Here is a 9,900-nt window from a genome sequence, read left to right as displayed (position 1 = left end):
CTTTTGCATATAGTTGCTAACGACACGATCCAGAAGTGCTGCAACAACCTCCCGACGACCCGTAGCTCTGTTTCTTCTTCCTTAGTTATCGATATAAAGTTGTTATTATACTTTCATTGTAATTAGTTTGTAATTCTTATCGAGCTTATAGTTGTTGCCCACGGAAAGCGATCAAGGATCGCGGGCCTTCGAGTAGGAGTCGATCGAGGCTTTGAACTAAGTAAAATTCCCATGTGTCTCTGTGTTTGTATTTTATCATTTCCGCTGCGTTTACTTTCGAACGATTTCCGAAAATGATTAGTGAAAACTGCGAGCACTATTCACCCCCCCTCTAGCACGTCTCGATCCAACATTGTGTATACAAGAAAAGTGATAGAAACGTGGTGGTATTTCTTGTACTATACGTAGATGACATTTTGCTCATTAGCAACAATGTCAAAGTGTTGTCAGACATAAGGGTATGGATGTCCAAGCATTTTGATATGAAGGACTTGGGAGAATGTGGACATATTCTTGGGATCAAAGTAATAAGGAATCGCAAGAAAAGGATGTTGTGCTTATCCGAAGCTTCATACATCAATATTATCCTAGCTCGTTTTAGCATGCAAAACTCCAAGAAATGTTTTCTATCTTTTCGGTATGGAGTACCTTTATCTAAAGAAATGTGTCCTGAGATACCAAAGGAGATAGAGGAGATGAAGGCAATTGCTTATGCTCCGGCTGTAAGAAGCCTAATGTATGTGATGCTATGCACGAGACCGAATATTTGTTTTGCCGTGGGCATGGTTAGCAGATATCAAAGTAACCCAGGACCAGAACATTAGACTGCCGTAAAGCATATATAAAAGTTCCTGAAAAGGACTAGAGATTATATGTTGGTTTACCAGTCAGATGATTTATTCCCTATGGGTTACACGGATTCGGACTTCGAATCAGATAGGGACAGTAGTAAATCAGTCTGGGGGTATATGTTTACTTTGGTAGATGGAGCAATAGTATGGAGGAGTGTTAAGCAGAAATACGTTTCAGACTCAACCATGGAAGCTGAGTATGTGGCAGCCTCTAAGGCAGCCAAAGAAGTTGTATGGCTCAGGAACTTTTTAATGGACTTAGATGTGATTCCTAGTTTGCCCAAAATCATCACAATTTATTGTGATAATAGCGGTGCAGTAGCAAACTCAAGGGAATCACGAGCCCATAAGGCGAGTAAACACATTAAGCATAAGTATCACCTGATACGAGACATTGTAAAGCGAGGAGAAGTTGTTGTCGCCAAGATTATATCAGCAGATTACCTGGTAGATCCTTTCACTAAGGCCCTTCCGGCGAGAGCCTTTGATAGGCATGTTGAGGGGATGGGAATTAGATGTATGGCAGTATTTATGGCAGCATAGTCTTTTAGTATAAGTGAGAGATTGTTGGGATGTATACTATAAGCCTAGCTTTTGTATGAACATCTGTTTTGAAATATTTTGAAATGAGAATCACTTTGGTCAAATGTTTACATTTTATATTTATATATATGTCAATGCAGTTGTCCATTTAATTTATATTATAGATAACATGATGTGTGGTGCTACACAGAAGATCATGTTATCGGTTCCTTATAAATTATAAATAGTAGCTCACAACCAAGATGGATTGGGACAAATCATTGGAACGATTATAGTGTAATTTGGTATTAGTCTGTCTTGACTATAAAATTAAACTAGTACACTATGTGTTTATTGAGCAGGACCGTTCGAGGTTGTTCGTGTGAGATCTCGGAAAATTTAATTAATAGGGTTATTTGAAAAATAGCCTTATAGAATTTTTCCGGAATTTTTAGAAATTTTCTGGGAATTTTTCGGAGCTCGTACGACGGGTTTTGGAGGGGATCAACTACGGGTACGGATAAAACCTGTTTTGGGATATCCATTTAAGTGAGGAAATATTTTATAAATATATTTCCTTTTTCTTTTCCCTCATCGCCGATCCCGACCTTATTTTCTCCCCTGACGCCGAGCTTTCCCTCCTCCCTTCTTCCTCTCTTCTTCCCGATCGCCTCCGCTCGTCACCGATCACAGCCGCCTGCGTCGGTTGTCCAATCGTCGGCCGAGACCCCTTCCGATCTAGCCGAAGCCCTTTCTCTCGCTCGCTCCAATCTCTTTGTTCTCTCTCGCGGACAAGCGGCGCCGAAGGGCTTAGGGCTTTCAGCTCCGGCGATCTTCCTCTATCGACATTGGCGGCCGTTGAGCTCAGATCCAGGTGGTGCTATTCCTCTCTGGATCACAGACATGGCTTTGCGTCTTCTCTAGTCGACAGCCGACCTTTCTTCCCCGATCCGATCGCCGGCGTGAAGAGATAATTAGGGCGCTGAGGGTCAGTAACCGATCCTTCCTCCTTCCTATTTTCTGATTTGTGCCCTAGATAGAGTCTTTTCTCGATTCTTGCTCATTTCCTCTCTGATTTGTCGGTGATCCCAGATTGGATCTTGGATCCCTTCTTCGTTGCGATTGATTGGGGGTTGCGGTTGAATTAGGTCACGGATTGGAGGCATTGGAGATAAGTGAGTTTGTTCTTGAGCTGTCGGGCAGAGTCTAGGTTTGTAATTGATCAGTGATGATCTTCCGATTGGGTGATTTCTTCTTCCTTGCTGCTGGCTAATCTGTTGAGGTAAGATTAGGGTGTGTGATCTTTGATTTCCATTGTTTGATCTCCTATTTGATCTGGGATCTCTTGATCTTTCTTGATCAATTTGATTCCTTCTTGATCTGACTGATTCCAGTGAGGATTTGTTTTGTGGATTTCAATTTGTGTGCTGTGGTTTCTTTGATCCAGCAGCTCACTTGGGTTTTGACAGAACCTCCCTCCAGCAGCATCTTGTTTCAATAGCAACTTGATTAAAGCAGTGAGGTTCTGTTGTTGTGTTGTTGACAAAGGTTTTGGATCAATAAGGTGAATTCCAGTAGAATTCCTTGATCCAGCAATCAACAGGGCTGTGAATCGAGGTATGTGAAGGGATTTTGATACATGTGGATTATGTTGTATTACTTGATCATGTGTAGAATTGAATTAGGTTTATGTGTAGAGTTAGGTATGATTTGGATTACATGATTACTAGATGGTCAGTGATTATGTTTAGATTTATTTGTTTATATTGATCTAATGGAATGATTAGGGTTAAGGTAATTAACCCTAGTCAACCGTTGGATTTCTAATCTAATTGGTGATTAGGGATTAGGTAACTAATCCTAATTAACCATTAGATTTAATTATGTAGATTGAGGTTGTGTGATTAGGGTTTTGCCCTAATTTAGGTTTAGGGATTTTATTTAGCTATTTATTTAGATTTAGCTAAATAAAATATATATATTGTTTGTTTGACACAAGACTCTGATTCAAGACAGACGTCTCGACGTTGGATTGCTTGATCGTACCTTCTATTTGAGGCGGGTACCCTATGACTTATCTTTTGATACTGTCTTTGATATGTATAGTTTATATATAATTACTAGTGGTAGATGGTAGATTTATCTCTTCCCTGGTCTTAGCTTAGTTGATACCTATCACATGCTTCTTCTATTAGTTGCTTTACTTTAGAACTGGATGCTTTTATCTTTTGCCATGTATATATATGTTTATGGAGATGGATAGGTACATTTAGTGTTACTTTCCACTGGATTAGTTGCTGTAGGTACTTGTTATATGTTGTTGGATTTATGCTCTTTATTATCATTGTTATATATGTTGGGTTTTTCGGGCCGCGAAAACCGCTTTTCGCGTCGCGGAAACCCCGAATTACCCAAGGCCAACGGATCCGTGCAAGGAAAACCGAATGATAAATACGAGTACGAGTTTGAAAAACCTTTTAGATCTACTCCTAGATCTACATGTTAAGAACTTTACCCTTGTTGCGTGCCTTTCGCGTTCCCGCTCGTCCAAGGAGTTGCCGGATCTCTAGACTGTCAAGCGTCGGTCCTCTAGAAGTATCCACACGGACACGTAGATGGAGAAAACCTTACACAAAGGTGTGCTAGCACCTTGGTAAGATTCGTCCAAGGCAAGGAGGAGAGAGAGAGGAAGAGCTTCAAGAGGAAGAAGAAGAAGATACACCACTTGAATGAAAATTGAAATCACACTCAAACACAAAGTGGCCGGCCACTCTCAAATGGTGAAAAACTCCCAAATCAATTGCATTAATTGCAATTAATATGAAACCATTAAAGAGAATGGCTTTGTAACTTCCATGAGGTGGCACCCATGATGATGTGGAGTATCATCATTGGTCCACCTAATGCCAACTCACCAATGAGGTGGCAAAAGGTCAAGTCAAAATTAACCTTTGGTCTTCCTTCTTAAGTCAAGTCAAACTTGACCCAATCTCTTCCATGGTTGATCTAATCTAACCATTTGATTCAAGCCAACTTAATATAATGAATCTAATTCATTTAATTAAATTGATTCAATGAGTCAAAATCTAAATTAGACTCATTGAACACATGAATCAACTTGAGTCGAACTCAAGTTAGCCCAATTAGGATTACTCTTAATCCAATTTGATTCATCAAATGAATCTAATCCTCTTGGTTCATCATATGAACCTAATCTCCATCTAATTGTCCTAAGTGTGTGACCATATAGGTTCTTGTAACGTTGGCAATGCCCTAAACCCATTTAGGAGCATAAGGAATGAGCGGTATCTAGCAACACATCATTACTACCCAAGTTACATGAATGTCGAGATCCGACATCACCTTGTGACTACTAATTGAGACTCCTCACAATATGTGACATTGTCCTTCTATCCTAGACATCTAGATTGATCAATATGAGGCATAGACCGTGTCATCCTCTAATCAATCTAAATCTTGAACTCCAAGTAGACTCACTCGATCAAATGAGCTCAACATCTAATGTTGACTCATTTGGGCATGGCCATCCACTTAGTGGTCTCACTCTATCAAGAATACCGATGTCGCTCCCGCCATATGGGAGGGATAGATCCCATCTACATCACTCACATCCCTCTACATAATTCGTTATATACCCAGTAATCATCTTTATAGTCCACCCAGTTACGGGTGACGTCTAACGAAACCAAAGTACATAACTCCTTATGTAGGGATCCATGGTGACTTCAGGTCCAAGGACTAATAGTCATACTAATAGCCACATGAGAAAGTATATGACACTCATATAACGATCCATGATACTTTCTCATGGCGGGTCATTCAGTATACATTCTCCAATGCATACCCATGTGTCAACTTGATATCTCCATATCCATGACTTGTGAGATCAAGTCATCGAGTTGACCTACATGCTAGTCTTATTGCATTAACATTGTCCTAAATTAATACTCGACTAGGAATGATTTAGAGTAGTGTTCCCTATATCATCTCACTATCGATTCAACTAATCGATTGATATAGGTATGAACCTTCTACTCAAGGACGCTATTATACTTAGTCTATTTGGCACTAATACAAATAAGTATAATAACCAAACAAATGCCTTTATTAATATACAAGAATATGATACAATGAGTTCATACAATCATCAAATGATTGGCTTTAGGGCTCTAACTAACAATCTCCCACTAGCACTAGTGCCAATCAGTATAGGCTCTAAGGCCTAATGACCTAGTGTGACCATCATGCTTCCTCTGTGCCAAAGCCTTGGTCAAGGGATCTGCGATGTTAGCCTCTGTAGGTACTCTGCAAATCTTCACATCTCCTCTATCGATAATCTCTCGAATGAGATGGAAGCGCCGTAGTATATGCTTGGTCCGCTGGTGTGAGCGAGGTTCCTTCGCTTGTGCTATAGCTCCATTGTTGTCACAATAGAGCTCAATGGGGTCAGCAATGCTGGGAACCACCCCATGTTCAGTGATGAACTTGCGGATCCAAACTGCCTCCTTTGTTGCCTCTGATGCAGCAATGTACTCGGCTTTTGTTGTAGAATCAGCTACTGTATCCTGCTTCGAACTCTTCCAGCTGACAACACCACCATTAATGGAAAATATAAACCCCGACTGCGATCTATAGTCATCCTGGTCGGTCTAGAAGCTAGCATCACTGTAACCCTTTACAGCTAGCTCATCATTGCCTCCATATATCAAGAAATATTCTTTAGTCCTTCTTAAGTACTTAAGAATATTCTTGACCGCTATCCAGTGACTTTCACCTAGATCTGACTGGTATCTGCTCGTCATGCTCAAAGCATACGAGACATCTGGTCGAGTACATAGCATGGCGTACATGATCGATCTTATGGCTGAGGCATAAGGGATCTGATCCATGCGGTCTCTCTCCTCTCTAGAAGAGGGACTTTGAGTCTTCGAAAGACTCACGCCATGTGACATCGGCAGAAATCCCTTCTTGGAGTCTGCATGGCAAACCGAAGGAGTACCTTGTCAATGTATGTACTCTGACTTAGGCCAAGCAATCTCTTAGATCTATCTCTATAGATCTGAATCCCTAGAATGCGGGATGCCTCACCTAAGTCCTTCATTGAGAAGCAACTCCCTAGCCAGGTCTTGACAGACTGAAGCATAGGGATGTCCTTCCCAATGAGTAGTATGTCATCCACATACAATATGAGGAAGATAACTATATCCCCTACAACCTTCTTGTAGACACAAGGCTCATCTTCGTTCTTAATGAAACCAAACTGTTTGATTGCATCATCGAAACGAAGATTCCAGCTCCGAGAAGCTTGCTTTAGTTCATAAATGGACCTATGCAGCTTGCATACTCTGCTACTATACTGTGGATCTACAAAACCCTCAGGTTGTGTCATGTACACATCCTCGAGTAGGTTTCCATTCAGAAACGCGGTTTTGACATCCATCTGCCATATCTCATAGTCATGGTAGGCTGAAATAGCAAGCATGATCCAAATGGACTTAAACATCGCTACTGGAGAAAAGGTTTCATTATAGTCAATACCATGAATCTGCTTAAAACCTTTAGCTACCAAGCGACCCTTATAAATAAGTCCATCCATGTCAGTCTTTCTCTTAAAGACCCACTTACACCCAATGGGTTTTACCCCTTCAGGCGGATCAACCAAAGTCCATACTTGGTTGGTGTACATGGATTCCATTTCGGATCTCATGGCTTCTAGCCATTTCTCGGAATCTGGTCTCATCACAGCTTCCTGATAGGTGGTAGGCTCATCCTCTATGAGCACAATGTCATCATGGTCAGACAAGAGAAATGAGTATCTCTCAGGCTGACGACGTACCCTATCAGACCTGTGAAGAGGTATGTCTACTTGAATTGGTTGTTGTTCCTCAACTCTTTGTGGAACATCATCCACAACACTTTGTGGTTCCAGTTCAATTTCCATCGAGGTATCAGTGCTATTGTTCGCATCTTGAACTTCTTCAAGATCGAACGTGCTCCCACTAGTTTTTCTAGAAACAAAGTCCCTTTCTAGAAAGACCCCAGTCTTTGCCACAACTACTTTGTGCTGACTAGGAATGTAGAAGTAATATCCCTTAGTTTCCTTGGGATATCCAATAAAATAGCACTTGTCGGATTTGGGTCCTAATTTCTCTGAGACTTGACGTCGAACGTAAGCCTCACAACCCCAAATCCTCATGAAAGACACCTGGGCATCTCTCCCAGTCCATATCCTATATGGTGTCTTTATCACGACCTTGGATGGAACTCGGTTGAGAATGAAAGCTGCTGTGTCTAGAGCATATCCCCATAGATATGTCAGAAGATCTGTGTGACTCATCATAGATCGTACCATATCTAATAGAGTACGATTCCTTCTTTTGGATACACCATTCCACTGTGGTGTTCCAGGAGGAGTGAGTTGAGATAGAATCCCACACTCAGCTAGGTAGTCACGAAACTCATGGCTAAGGTATTCTCCACCTCGATCTGATCGAAGTATCTTAATACTCTTGCCAAGCTGGTTCTGTACTTCATTCTTGAATTCTTTGAACTTTTCAAAGGATTCCGACTTATGTGTTATCAAGTACACATAACCGTATCTACTGAAATCATCAGTAAATGTGATGAAGTACCTATAACCGCCTCTAGCAGCAACATTGAAAGGGCCACATACATCACTATGTATGAGTCCTAACAAATCAGTTGCTCTCTCGCTATGCCCACTAAAGGGCGTCTTGGTCATCTTGCCTCGTAGGCATGACTCGCATATCTCATATGATTCAAAATCAAATGAGTCCAGCAAACCATCCTTATGGAGCTGGGATAAGCGCTTGTCATTTATATGACCTAAGCGACAGTGCCAGAGGTAGGTTTGGTTCATGTCATTTGACTTGAACCTCTTGGTACTAATGTTATAGATAGGGCTCTCAAGGTCTAGAATATAGAGTCCGTTTATTAGTGGTGCACTACAATAGAACATATCTTTTAAATAAATAGAACAACATTTGTCTTTTACTATAAAAGAGTATCCTTTCTTGTCTAAACAAGAAACTGAAACTATGTTCTTAGTAAGAGCAGGCACATAACAACAATCATCTAAATCTAGTACAAGCCCAGAGGGCAGAGATAGCTGATAAGTTCCTACAGCAACAGCAGCAACCCGTGCTCTATTGCCTACTCGTAGGTCCACCTTGCCCTTTGCCAATGCTCTGCTATTTCTCAGCGCCTGCACATCAGTACAAATGTGAGAAGCACATCCAGTATCTAATACCCATGATGTAGAAATAGAGTTTGAACTATAAATATATACCTAGATGGAAGTCTCACTTGCTTCTTAAGATCCTCAGAGTATATGCCTTTTCCTCTTCCAGTGCCCGGTCTGACCGCAGTGGAAGCAGGTAGCATCCTTGGCGACCCCTCCTTTAGGCTTCAGTGCCTTGCCTTTGCCCTTGGCTTGGGACTTTCCCTTGCCTTTGGGCTTGCCTTTGCCCTTATGCTTCTGGACCATCAGAATGGGCTTAACCTTCTTAAGGTTAACCTCAGCAGTTCGTAACATACTAAGGAGCTCGGGCAGCGGCTTGTCAATCTCGTTCATGTTATAGTTCAGAACGAATTGACTATAGCTATCCAGCAAGGATTGCAAGATTAAGTCAGTGGCCAGCTCTTGGCCAAGTGGGAACCCCAGTCTTTGTAGGTTCTCTATGTACCCAATCATCTTGAGTACATAAGGACCTACGGGAGCCCCATCTGACATCTTGCACTGAAATAGTGCCTTAGAGATCTCAAATCTCTCATGCCTCGCTTGTCCTTGATATAGTTGGCGAAGATGCTCAACCATATCGTAAGCGCCCATCAACTCTTGTTGCTTCTGAAGCTCAAAGTTCATGGTCGCGAGCATTAGACAGGACACATCTAATGCGTCGTCTTGATGCTTCTTGTAAGCATCTTTGTCTGTTCGCGGGGCATTGGCAGGAGGAGCCTCCGGAATGGGCTGCTCCAGAACGTACAGTTTACGTTCCTGGGTGAGAACTATTCTCAAGTTCCTGTACCAGTCCAGGAAATTCGCTCCGTTGAGCTTGTCCTTCTCAAGGACAGATCGCAGGGAGAAGGAATTCGTGTTCGACGTCATGGTTATCTACAACAGAAAATTTGCAGAAATAAATATCATATTCTTTTAAAATCATTTAATTAGGCCTTTAACTAAATGATGCTCCCACTGAATACTATAATTCTTGTGGGACAAGATCCACATCATACTAACTCTTGAGTTAGCTTTGGCTAATACGCCCAAGGCTTAGTATGATCGGTAGGTAACGATTACCAATTACATCTCTATGCAACTCTTGTTTATAGAATAAAATCCGCATTTATATTACAACTCGAGTTAGCTTTGGCTAATACGCCCGAGAATTAATATAAACGTGATTTTGTCCTACCTTTCCAACCATTGGAAGAATGCCTATAGTTGACTCGATCCAACCGAGTAACTAGGAATACTCAATCTAAT

Source organism: Zingiber officinale, chromosome 10B, assembly GCF_018446385.1.
Source record: "Zingiber officinale cultivar Zhangliang chromosome 10B, Zo_v1.1, whole genome shotgun sequence".
NCBI lineage: Eukaryota > Viridiplantae > Streptophyta > Magnoliopsida > Zingiberales > Zingiberaceae > Zingiber > Zingiber officinale.
This window is presented reverse-complemented; position numbering follows the sequence as displayed.